Source organism: Idiotropiscis lumnitzeri, chromosome 2, assembly GCF_059441095.1.
Source record: "Idiotropiscis lumnitzeri isolate Australia: NSW breed Sydney's pygmy pipehorse chromosome 2, RoL_Ilum_1.0, whole genome shotgun sequence".
NCBI classification, from domain to species: Eukaryota; Metazoa; Chordata; class Actinopteri; order Syngnathiformes; family Syngnathidae; genus Idiotropiscis; species Idiotropiscis lumnitzeri.
In genome coordinates this window covers 15,218,196-15,231,842 of record NC_142392.1, presented here as the reverse complement: position 1 = coordinate 15,231,842, position 13,647 = coordinate 15,218,196, and positions in this window count along the sequence as shown.

The window sequence follows — 13,647 nt, the reverse complement described above, 5'->3', positions numbered from 1 at the left end:
AATTGGCTGGCAACCAGTTCAGGGTGTCCCCCGCCTACTGCCCGAAGATAGCTGGGAAAGGCTCCAGCACCCCCGCGACCCTAGTGAGGAGAAGCGGTACAGAAGATGGATGGATGTTTCTACCGTGCTACCTTGACTTGTGCCTGCCGCACACGGAGAAATGCGTGCGACCCCGACTTGGACGGGACCATGGGGGCACTTCACAAAATTTCGTCCTACGATGTAAACCTCCCTTTCCGAGCAGCACAACAGTGACAAACGAGCATTTAAAAAGGAAGCACGTTGCGGCTGATGCCCGATTTCATTCCTGACATCGTCACAGCGAGCTGAAGTTAGCACACACAGGCTATTGTGTGCGTCTGATGGAACACCTGTTGTGGGACCCTAACATATTGATGGTTCACTGGGGGCCATCGCAACATAATGTCATTGATAAAATAGGAATCCTTCAAGTGAAATATGTTTACAAGTATTTATTTTTGCATTTAGAGATAGATGGTGTCTCTCAGCACTACGTTTAGTGAAGAATTTTTTAGCGCAAACGCTGCAACTGAATGGCTTTTCTCCACTGTGCGTTCTTGTGTGATATGTTAAACTTGAATTTTGAGAGAAGCTTTTACCACAAACTGAGCAAGAAAAAGGTTTTTCTCCACTGTGCATTCTTGTGTGGATTGTTAAATGAAACTTTTGAGAGAAGCTTTTGCCACACACTGAGCAAGAAAAAGGTTTTTCTCCACTGTGCGTTCTTGTGTGCCTTACTAAATAAGACTTTCGAGAGAAGCATTTCTCACAAACTGAGCAAGAAAAAGGTTTTTCACCACTGGGTGTTTTTCTGTGCCCTTTTAAAAACAGCTTTGAAGTGAATGAGTCAGTGTGACATGCCCTTTCACCTTTAGCTTGCCCATCATCATCATCGTCATGAGCGTCTGATGATGTGTCCTCATTATGTGCTTGTGATGGCCCCAGGTGGTCTTCATCAACTTCTTTTGTCACGTGATGACTTGAGCTGCTGCTTGTAGGCTCCGCCCCTCTTTTGTCCTCATTCTCATCTTCAGTCTTTATAGGGAGAACGTTCACTGGTGACTTGTTGATCTCCTCCTCCTCCTCCTCCTTTTTGATGTGAGTCAAGTCTGGCTCCTCTTTCACAGAACGGAGATCGTTTTCACTGACGTCTGCAGGACACAAAAAGACAAACACACATTTTGTTTGGTCAAGTCAAAGCTCATGCGGCGACTTTGTCTTATATTGTTTCCACCGTGCTACCTTGACTTGTTCCTGCCGCACACGGAGCAATGTGTGCGACCCCAATTTGGACCAGACCATGGGGGCATTTCACAAAATTACGTCCTACGATGTAAACCTCCCTTTCCTAGCAGCACAACAGTGATAAACGAGCATTTAAAAAAGAAGCATGTTGCGGCTGATGCCCGATTTAATTCCTGAATTAGTCACAGACGTTTCTGGAAGCGAGCTGAAGTTAGCACAATGTTAGAATAATATTTAGAGGTTATTATACATTTGCCATGACGCAACTTTATTTCAATACATAGTGCACATATGTTGCAAATTAGTGGAGTGGACTATGCTTGAGTGTTTACAGTTTGAGTGGTGATACAGGAGAACACCTACTGCAGAGAGGTGCCTGCAATTGGCAGGGCGGTGGCACTTCTTCAGAAGTGAGGATGAAGTAACCGACATCGTGATGAGTCCTGATAAAGAAGTTAGCCTCAAAGTCTGACGCAAGCGGCATCGTGCAGGGGAGTGGGGATTGCGGGGGCTGCACGCGGCGCGAGTCGCGTGCAGTTATCCGTTTCACCTCCTCGAGGAAGCGGGGGCTGCGCGCGGGCCAAGCCGCGCGCCGTTATCCGATTCCTTTTCCCTCGGCCCAACCTCGTCCGTCCCCGGTCTGGATCGCCCCGTCCCCGCCGCCTCGTCCCGCCCCGCTCCTGCTTGTTACGTTCCCGCCGTCTCGGGTACTTGTCTAAACCCCACTAGTCTGGCCGGGGCCCTGCGCTACTCCCCCTCCCTCAGCCCCGCAGCCGTCGGTGTCAGCGGGGCCTGGCCGCCCTCGGAACCAAAAACCAAGTCGCCGGGTACCCAACTCTTGCCCCAGACTTCTCAGGATCAAAGGTCAATACCCAAAGAATTTTGGCCTAAAATCTTTGAGCTGAAAACTGGATTTGGCCAAGAGCGTTTCCCCCTCATCCGACAGCTCTACCAAGTGCTCCTGTGCCTGCCTCATAGCAATGCTGACAGTGAGCGTGTGTTCAGCAACGTCAGAAAGATTCACACCGAATATAGAAAGACAATGGGCACTGACACTCTTACAGCTCTACTCCAGCTGAAGTTAAACTGTGATGACCTATGCTTCAAAGTTAAACCATCTCGGGAGCAGATTATGTCAGCAAAATCATGCACATCGGAATATAATAAAAAACATTAAACGTTAACACTGACTATGAAAATATAGGTGAAATTGTTTATTTGAATACATGCTGGGCCTGGAAGTACAATGCAAGAATGTTATGCATACTGCCTTTATTATTTTCCATTACATTGTCTTTCTTGCTAAATACTTAATAGTGATAATAAAATATAATTAAAAAACGCCACGATTGTGTTTATAAGGTTTTTTATCCATTTATAAGGGGAACTACACTGGTTTATAAGGGGAGTCACTGTCCGAGGTTGACAGGTATGTACTTAGCACCTGCCATGTCACTCAGGACTTCTTCACGCTTGGGAATCTGATAATGTTCTCTTATATGAAAAAAATCAGTGCCTATCTTCTGCCAGGGAGTTGTGGGAAGGTCAGTTGCTAATACGTGCATAATATAGAAAAGACAAAAAGAAGAGCCAGGGGGATTTTAAACAAAGATTAATTGTAAATAACATAAAGCAACAGCTTTAGTATGTTTACGATACGTTTTTTAAAAAATAATTTTATGGTTACTATACGGTTTTTTTAATGGTTACTGTAATGTTCCGTCTTCTATCTTAAGTAGTCACGCAGGCAACGTGATGCTGCTGGCTTGTGTCTCCTTATTTACTGACTTGCATTGTCGTCTATGTGCAGACACACTTGTTCGTCTGGTAACCAAAACACACATCGGGCAATACTGCCAACTAGTGGCCAATGATATAACTGCTATCATTACATCTCCCTTTCAAACGTTAAACAATGCCTATGCCTTTTTTATTATTATTATTTTATTATTATTATTATTATTATTATTGTTTTGTTATAAATTATTTTCACTTCTTATCAATATCTATCCATTTTTTTATGACAACAAGCATCTCTACAACAATTTTAGCAACAATAACACAACATTAAACATTTTCAATCAGCCTGTCCGGTTGTCGTCTAACTCTTGTTGATCTTCGAAGAGGTTCAGTAATCCCAGAAATTGCTGGTGGTTGAGGTCTGTGCTCCTTCGATGTATCCACCTGCTTTGCAGCCTCAGCCGTATCAGAAGATTTCTTCCAGTCCTCGGGAACCATCAGAAGACTCCTCCTGTTCCTCCTCACTCTTTGTCCATCCTTTGTTTCCACAATGTAAGATCTCGGTCCGGCTTCGCTGAGGACAGTCACTTTTCTGTCCCAACAATTAGGTCCCTCAATCCTTACAGTGTCTTTCTCAGAAAGAGGTTCCAGATGTTTTGTAGCTCTATCATATGCAATTTTCTGTTTGAGTTTGAGCATTCTCTTATTTTCAATCCAAATGTTGTTGTCATGTCCTTGTGGTATTTGTGGGAGCGTGGTGCGAAGCTTACGGCACATGAGTAGGTCAGCAGGCGAAGAAGCTCCCCACTCCAGAGGTGCAGCTCTGTAACTCAATAGGGCAAGGTAAGGATCAGATGCATCATCCTTGGCCTTCCTTAGCAGTCTCTTGATGATTTGCACTCCCTTCTCAGCCTGCCCATTTGCCTGTCGGTATAAAGGGCTTGAAGTGATGATGTGAGCCTCAGCCTCCTCCGCCGTAACGCAGTCCTTGATGTCACTGTTATGGTGCGGCGCTCGGGATAACGCATCAGCAAGCACTATGTATTTTCCAGGCGTGTATATTAGCTCAAAATCATAGCGCTGCAATGTCATCATCATGCGTTGAATTCTGGGCGTCATGTCATTGAGATTTTTCTTCCTAATTGAAATCAGTGGCTTATGATCAGTCTCTGCTATGAACGTGGGCAGACCATAAACATACGTGTGAAATTTGCCAAATCCAAACACTAAACCCAGTGACTCCTTTTCGATCTGAGCAGAGCGTTTTTCAGTCTCTGACATTGACCTGGATGCATAGGCTACAGGTTGCCATGTGTCTCTCGCCTTTTGCAGCCGTACGGCACCTAGCACGTCTGTCGACGCATCCGTGAAAATTTTGGTTGGTTTTGATGGATCAAAGTAGGCAAGGACTGGCTCAGCTGTCACAGTTCTCTTTAGATCTTGCCATTCTTTGTCATGTTTTGTTGTCCACTCAAAGACTACGTTGTGATGCAGCAGCTCTCTTAGGGACTTTGACTTGAAGAGAGGTTTGGAATGAACTTGCCCCGGAAGTTTATCATCCCCATTGCTCGCAGAAGTCCTTTTTTCTCAGTTGGAGCTGGCATGTCCAGTATTGCTTGCACTTTGGCCCTGTCAGGCGCCACTCCATCTGCCGTGAGCTTGTCTCCCAAGAATGTCAATTCTGTAACTCCAAACAGACATTTCTCTCGTTTTAGTTTAAGTCCATTCATTTTAACTCATTGTAGCAGTTCCTCGAATCTCTCATTGTGTTCTTGTTCCGTGTTTCCCCAAACAACCAAATCATCAATGTACACACGGGTTCCTTCCAGACCTTCTATGATTGACTCCATAGCTCTGTGAAAGATCTCAGGCGCAGACTTTATGCCAAATGGCAGTCTCAGAAAACAGAAACGCCCAAATGGTGTGTTGAAGGTGGTGTACCTGCTGCTTTCGGTGTCCAGCTTCAGCTGCCAAAATCCATGCGATGCATCTAATTTGCTAAAGTACTTAGCACCTGCCATGTCACTCAGGATTTCTTCACGCTTGGGAATCTGATAATGTTCTCTTTTAATGTTTTCATTCAGATCTTTGGGGTCGAGGCAAACACGTAACTCTGGGAAGTTCCTCTTTTTAACACACGTGATGGAATTTTCTTCCACTTTCTCTCTGACTCTTATTGGTGTCATTCTGCTCAGTTCCTTTTTTAATCTATCTTTGAGAGGGGCTGGAACTCTTCTCGGGGCATGTACTACAGGTTTAGCATCTTCCTTGAGCTGTATTTTGTAAGTGTAAGGTAGCGTCCCTTGTCCTTTGAAGACAGAAAAGTATTTGTTCACTATACTCTTACTACCTTCACTCTGCAACACTTTGTTGTTCTTATTGAAATCCTTGCTGTTGACTTGGTAAATTCCTTTTACCAGTCCAAGCTCTTCAGATGTCTTGTCTCCAAGGATTGACTCCAGTCCACTTGGCACAATTGTGAACGTTAACTTGTGTTGTCTTCCCTTTGCTGTCACTTTTAGCCTACAACATCCCTTTGTTTTTTTTGGCTGATTGTTGTCGGTTTTCAATTTCACTGCCTTTTCTGTGACTCTTTCCGGTTTCTCTTCAAGTGATTTCAAGTCTTTTTCATTAATTATGTTTGCTTTTGCTCCTGTGTCAATTTTAAAAGCAAATAGTGTCCCATTGACAAGCAGTGGTGCAATCCATTTATCTTCTTTTACTGCATTAACAGCTTGCTCTGGGTCTCCTCTAGTTTGTTGTTGCACATCGCTTTCGTCATATGACACGATTTTGATGAAAAAAGTGTCACTTAGGTCATCACTATCATCTGTGTCTTCCTGCACGGTGTGCACTTTCTTCTTGGTGTTGCACATCTTAGCATAGTGATTTTGCTTTTTACACTTAGCACAGGTTCTCCCAAATGCAGGACATTGTTTTGGCCGTGCCTTTCTCCACACTTTTTACAGTTGAATGGAGCTGGATCATTTTCATTGTTTTTGGTCTTTTTCTTGAATTGCAGTTTACCTTTCCTCGTCACTGCCTTCACGGACTCTGCTTCTTCATAAGATGGCGCTGCTTGGAAAGTCAGCACATGCTGTTTTGCTAGCTCATTAGCTTGGCAAGTCTTTATTGCACTTTCCAATGTTAGGTCCGCCTCCCTCAACAGCCTCTCTCTTAGTTTCTTTTTGTTAGTCCCGAACACAATCTGATCCCTTATCATTGAGTTCTTCAGATCACCAAAGTTACAAGACTTGGCTTTAATTTTGAGATCGGTGAGGAAATTGTCAAAGGACTCACCGGGCTGTTGGAGCCTTGAACGAAACACGTATCTCTCATAAGTTTCGTTTTTCTTGGCAAGACAGTGTTCATCAAATCTTTGCAGGAGCTTTTCAAACTTGTCTTTATCTTCAGGTTCATCATATACAAAGGTGTTGAATACCTCGATGGCCTCGGCTCCGGCAATGGTTAGCAAAAGGGCTATTTTTCTTTCGTCCGCTCTGTTACCGACTCCCACGGCGGCAAGGTAGAGCTGGAATTGTTGCTTGAAAGCCCGCCAACTCGCGTCCACATTTCCCGTCATTTTCAGCGGTTCTGGTGGCCTCACGGAGTCCATCTCGCGTCAGTCCGATTCTTGACCCGCGACCTGGTACCATGTAATGTTCTGCCTTCTATTTTATAAGAAGTCACGCAGGAACAATGATGCTGCAAGCTTGTCTCTTTATTAACTGGCCCGCATTCTCGTCTCCGTGCATACTCACTTGTTCGTCTGGTAACCACAACACACATAACAGGCAATACTGCCAACTAGTGACCAATGATATAACTGCTATCATTACAGTGGGGGGGCGCAAATTGTTTTCTTATTGGTAGAGGGGGCGTGAAGAAAAATAATTGGGAAGCACTGCTCTACAAAGACAGTGTTACTGGATATTACATTTTGGAAGTAACTTGGCCAACACTTGTAATGTCGTCCTCGGGCTATTCAACTCATAACACCACGCTTCATGCAGTTCAACAGGTGGGCACACGGTGGCGCCCACGAGGCATCGCAGCAAGTCTCGTGCCACTTTTTTGAATGTCAGAGGAGCGTCGAAAGTCCGCCACTGTAAGTGGTGCAATTGTGAGTTTCAAAATAAGAGCGACAAGCATCGGCGCTGTGTTCAGTGACTGACGTTTGAGTTGACTCAAACATTTAGATCAGGAACTTCAACTTTCGGTTCCAATTTGGTTAGCCATCCAACCTATGAAATTGGTTATGGAGAGTACACTTCACTCGCCCCACTGTTGGCTGTATTCATGTGCAGTGTGTAGTTGATATAGACCCAGAGAACAAGTATATTCATTTAAAAATTAATTGTAATTCATTTAATATGTTTTAATTCACATCATTGTCATTCATTGATTTTATTTAATGTAACGATGAACCCTTGACCCTAATTAGTGAAGAAGAAACTTCACACTTTGGACATTGTAGTTTGTTTTATCTGAGTATTTAGCTGCACTGGAGACGTGACCTTGGTTGTGACATTTTTTTTGTTTCAATTCTGACTGATGAGGTGCTAAACAGTGTTGATGTTGTGGGTTCAAATTCATACCATGGCCTTTTTTTCTCTCCGCAAATTAACCAATATCTTGGTTAAAACGACCAATTTGTATCGGTTGGCCCTTTCACCAATAAAGATTGGTTGAAATCACAACCCTTCAACATTCTAGATTGGATGTTTTAACCATATCACAAATTATTGGTTAAATTTAACCAATCTGTTTATGGTGTACCTCAATAATATCACAGTTTGAAGTCAGTCGATTTTTTTTTATGGAAAAAAAAAGCAAAAACTTCATGTTGGTTTGAGTGCCCTTTGCACTGCAAAAAAACCCTCATGATATGTGGTTGCACATTCTTAAAACTGCTGCCCCCCCCCCCAAAAAAAAAAAAAACACAACCTCGATCAAAAATATAAACTGACCCACTCTGACCCATCTTTCTTGAACAACCCAAAGTTGAGTCAAATTGACGCAAGCGGTCGGTGTCCGTGTTGTTGAGTGTTATTGTATGACTGCTTGTTACTGTAATGTGCTTATTTGCCACAAGGGGTGCTGTCGCTAACAGACGATGCCATGTTAGGCAGGTGTTCAAGCCTTATTTCTCTCTCTCTGCTTTTGGCTCTGGAGAAGAGCAGTTCGTGTGTGTTGCTGAAATAAACTACGCCAGTTGGCTAAAGAGAGAAGTTGTCTACATATCAGAATTATTCTTCTGCTGCGACTGGGCGTCAAGGTATAATCCTATGATGCCACATGACCATGGATTTTATCAGGTTATGGGCCCAGAGTCGCGAGAATAGATTCTGAATGCAGTAACGAAGTGCACGTTAGCACGGTGAAGCAACGGTAGCGAGTTAGCTGCAAGGTATAGCTAGTTTAGCGGCGGGAGTACCGCGGGAAGCTAAAGCTAGGCTAACGGACAGTAAAGCGGAGCTACGAACACACAGCCATGGCGAACAGAAGCAAAAGCAAGTGGCCCACCTTCGATGGGAGAGCAGATGAGTACGAGCTCTGGGAAGAGAGGATGTTGTGCTGTATGCACGGAGTGGGTTTGAAAGAGACGATTTTGAAAGAGCCGACCGGCCCACTGACAGAGGAAGCCAGGGCCCAGGACGACAAGCTGAATGCCGACGCATATTGTGCGCTGGCACCACTCCTGGACAACACAAGTTTAGGACTCATATTCAGAGACACAAAAGACAAGGGCCGGGAAAGTCTCAGAGTGTTGCGAGAACACTATATCGGCAAAGGTAGGCCCCGCATCGTCTCCCTATACATTACGATGACGGCGCTGAAGAAAGCGGACACAGAGACTGTGACTGAATATATCATCAGAGCTGAACAGATTATCACGGCGCTGAGACGCGCGGGTGAAGCGCCGAGCGAAGGGTTGATGATGGCAATGATTATGAGAGGGCTACCGGAAAAATATAAGCCGTTCACGTTAATGGTGACGCACGGCTCAACGGACGTTTCGCTGGGGGAGTTCAAGGCCAAATTACGGAACTTCGAGGCAGCGGAAGACACAGGATCGCTCGCCGAGGAGGCGGGAGAGAGAGTGATGAAAGCACGGGCGGCGCAAAAGAAGAAAAGCGGACAGCCGACGGGGCTGGCGTGTTGGCGATGCGGCGAAAGGGGTCACCGTAAAGATGACTGCTCAAAGACTGTTTGGTGTAGTTTCTGTAAACACACGGGACACGCGGACAAAGCATGCCGGAAGAAGCGCGGACAGAGCGCCCGGTACGCACGCGTCCAAGATGGCGGAGAAGATGACGGCGGTGGCAGCCATGAAATGCAACATGATGACGCCAGCAGAGCAACTGGAGGTGAGGATTACTCCTTCAGGATGGAGACTGAGGATACCAGCTGGACAACACAGCAATTACAACGAACGGTACTGATTGTGGACACAGGTGCATCGTCCCACATTATGAATGACAAAAGAAGGTTTAAGAACTTTGTGAGTGATTTCAGGCCGGAGAAACACAGCATGGAACTAGCAGATGGAAAACGTGTTTTTGGGCTGGCACGAGGCAAGGGAGATGCACAGGTATGTTTAATCGACAGTAAGGGGCGTCGGTGTAAAGTCGCGTTAAAGAACGCCCTATACATCCCATCCTTCCCTCAAGAACTGTTTTCTGTGAAGTCAGCTACGGCTAACGGTGTCGAAGTGTTCTTCAAGGAAGGTGAAGACGTTCTTACGGCACCTGATGGGACAACATTTCCGGTTCCGGCGCCGCGCGAGTGGCTGCCTGTTTACAGCAGCGTGGCTCACTATTGAGCCTTTTTCGTGTGTTTTTTCCCTTTACCCTTTTTATTTTATTTTTACCTCACCTCAGCAATGGACATCCAACTTGCGGTGGTTTTACTACTGTTGGGGGCTGTTTTTTGCGCGATCGTGTCCGGAGACGAAACTCGGAGCTACGGATCGATCGTGTACACAAGAGATCAGCTGTTAGCACTCCGTGCTAACCCCGCGTGTGCTCCCGGAGCGAGACCCGATATTCCCCGCGAGCTGAGGAGGAAGAGACGGGGATGTCGTGCGGGGGCTAAACGCCAGGCAAGGAGGAGACGATATCACCCCGTCCTCCCGTCCGTTATTATGGGGAATGTTCGATCCCTCCCCAACAAAATGGACGAGCTAACAGCGCTAACCCGGCACGAGAGGATTGTCCGGGAGGCTAGCTTGCTGGTGTTCACGGAGTCGTGGCTAACAGAGCTAACGCCGGACGCCGTCGTGGAATTGGACGGCTTCCAAATCCTACGTGCGGACAGGACACTGGAGAGCGGTAAGAGAAAAGGGGGAGGGCTGGCTGTGTTTGTTAATGATAGATGGTGTAACCCTGGGCATATAACTGTTAAGGATCAACTTTGCAGTCGGGACATTGAGATGATAGCTGTTAGCATGCGTCCGGTCTATTTACCGCGAGAGTTCAGTCATGTGATCGCGGTGGCGGCGTACGTGCCTCCCTCTGCTAACGGTGAGACAGCCTGTGATGTACTGAATGCAGCTGTGAGCAGGCTACAAACACAGCACCCAAATGCCTTGTTCCTTATCTCTGGTGACTTCAATCATGCTTCTCCTTCCTCCTCTCTGCCTTCATTCACACAATATGTAACATGCCAAACCAGAGACAATAAAATATTGGACCTCTTCTATGCCAACACCAAGGAAGCGTACACGTCACTGCCCCTCCCCCCGCTGGGCAAAGCTGACCACAACTTGGTTGCTCTCCTGCCTGTGTACAAACCTCTCGTCCGCAGGCAGCCAGCTGTGACACGCACAGCTCAGCGATGGTCCGGAGAAGCCGAGGAGGCCTTGAAGGACTGTTTCAACACAACTGTGTGGGAGGTATTCAGCGAAGCTCACGGTGAGGACATTAATGGTCTAACAGACACAGTTACAGACTATATTAACTTCTGCATGGAGAACACCATTCCCACCAGGACTGTAAGATGTTTCTCCAACAACAAACCCTGGATCACACCGGACATTAAAGCTCTCCTGAAGGAGAAAAAGAGGGCTTTTGTTTCAGGCGACAAGGACGAGCTGAAGAGAGTGCAGCGTCAGCTGAGAAGGAGGATCCGAGAGGGGAAAAAGTCCTACAGGATGCGGATGGAAGAACAACTGCAGCGGAACAATGCCAGGGATGTCTGGAGGGGCCTGAAGACCATCTCAGGCCACGGACAAGCAGGTAAGACCCAGAAGGGGGGGGGGCTTCAGTGGGCAAATGAGTTGAACCTATTTTTCAATAGGTTTGATCAAATGTCTGACCCCGCTCAGGCTTCCCTGATGCAGCCCCCACCCACCCCTCCTGCCACTGCGAACAAGACCCTCTCTCCCCCTCTCTCGCCCCTCTCTCTCTCCACAGGCTCCAGTTCCCAGCCACATCAGACAACCACCACTTCCTCCTGCTCAGCCTTGTTCCTCACAACATCTCAGGTGAAGAACCAGCTGAGGAAGATGAAGGCGAGGAAGGCGGCAGGCCCAGATGGGATCAGCTCCCAGCTCCTCAAATCCTGCGCAGACCAGCTGTGTGGAATCGTCCAGCACATGTTCAACCTGAGCTTGAAGCTGGGCAGAGTCCCCCAGCTGTGGAAAACATCCTGCCTGGTTCCGGTTCCAAAGACACCCCATCCGAAGGAGCTCAACAACTTCAGACCAGTGGCGCTGACGTCTCATCTGATGAAGACCCTGGAGAGACTGGTCCTCGTCCATCTGCGCCCCCTGGTCAGCTCCTCAATGGACCCACTCCAGTTTGCATGCCAGCCTGGCATCAGTGTGGATGATGCCATCATCTACCTGCTCCACACTTCACTCTCCCACCTGGAGAAGGCGGGGGGCACGGTGAGGATCATGTTCTTTGACTTCTCAAGTGCTTTCAACACCATCCAGCCCGCCTTATTGGGAGACAAGCTGGAGCAGGCGGGAGTGGCCCACCACCTCATCACATGGATTCACAACTACCTCACAAACCGGCCACAGTACGTGAGAACACCGGACTGTGTGTCTGACGTGCTCCTCTGCAGCACGGGAGCGCCGCAGGGAACTGTGCTGGCTCCCTTCCTGTTCACCCTCTACACCTCGGACTACAAATACAATTCCACAACCTGATGACTCTGCGATTGTCGGCCTCATCACTGACGATGACGATCGGGAGTACAGAGGGGTTACGCAGGGGTTCGTGGACTGGTGTCAGCAGAACCGCCTCCAAATCAACGCTGGGAAATCCAAAGAGCTGGTGGTGGATTTCCGCAAGCGTCGGCACTCTCCACCTGCACCAGTGAATATCCAGGGAACAGACGTTGAGAGGGTCTCAACTTACAAGTACCTGGGTGTTCATCTGAACAATAAACTGGACTGGAGCGACAACACAGACGCTCTCTATAGGAAGGGTCAGAGCAGACTCTTCCTACTCAGGCGGCTGAGGTCCTTTGGCGTTCGGGGAACACTCCTCAGGAACTTCTATGACTCGGTGGTTTCATCAGTCATCTTCTATGGAGTGGTCTCCTGGGCAGGAGGCATCTCGGGCCGAGACAAAAAGAGACTGGACAAACTGGTGAGGAGGGCCAGCTCTGTCCTGGGCTGCTCCCTGGACTCTGTGGACTCAGTGGGGGGCAGGAGGATGACGGCAAAACTGTCATCAATGCTGGACAAACCAGCCCACCCATTCAATGACACTCTGAGAACACTTTACAGCTCCTTCAGTGACAGACTTTTACACCCTCGCTGTACCAAAGAGAGATTTCGCCGCTCCTTCCTGCCAACTGCTGTCAGACTTTTTAACAAGAACATTGGGTCAGGCCTACAAACGGGAGGGCATTAGTGCAATTGTGCAGTCCTAGGATGCAATATTAACTACTACTGTACTTTCAGCCAAGGGTGTACTTAAATATTGACCAATGATGTATTTTGTTTACCATTACAGTATTCTTATTACAATACTTCTATCACTGTAGTATTTCTACCACTGCAGGATGTTCACTACTACAGTACTTTTATCATTGCAGTACTTTTATCATTGCAGTATTTTTCTATCATTGCGGTACTTTTACTATTACAGTACTTTTACCATTGCAGTACTTTTACCATTGCAGTACTTTCATCATTGCAGTATTTTTCTATCGTTGCAGTACTTTTACTATTACAGTACTTTTACCATTGCAGTATTTTCTATCATGCAGTACTTTTCTATCATTTCAGTACTCTTACCATTACAGTACTTTTATCATTGCAATATTTTTATGATTGCAGTATTTTCAATCATTCAGTAGTTTTTATCATTACAGCGTTTCCCCCTCCGTATAATGGACAAACATTAGGAGTGTTTCCTTACACTTAGATACGTTTATACTGTGTATATTTGCATGCTTTTTCTGAATGTCTGCTGCTAATGTTATACATTAACGGCTACATTACGCCGCCGACTCTGTGTGATCTATATCTTTGCTGCTGTAACACCTCAAATTTCCCCATTGTGGGACTAATAAAGGACATCTTATCTTATCTTATCTTATTTGACATTTATGTGCATAACCGAATGTACTACTTGAAAACAGCGTGTGATGAAAACGATGTGTGTAAAGTCAGCCATG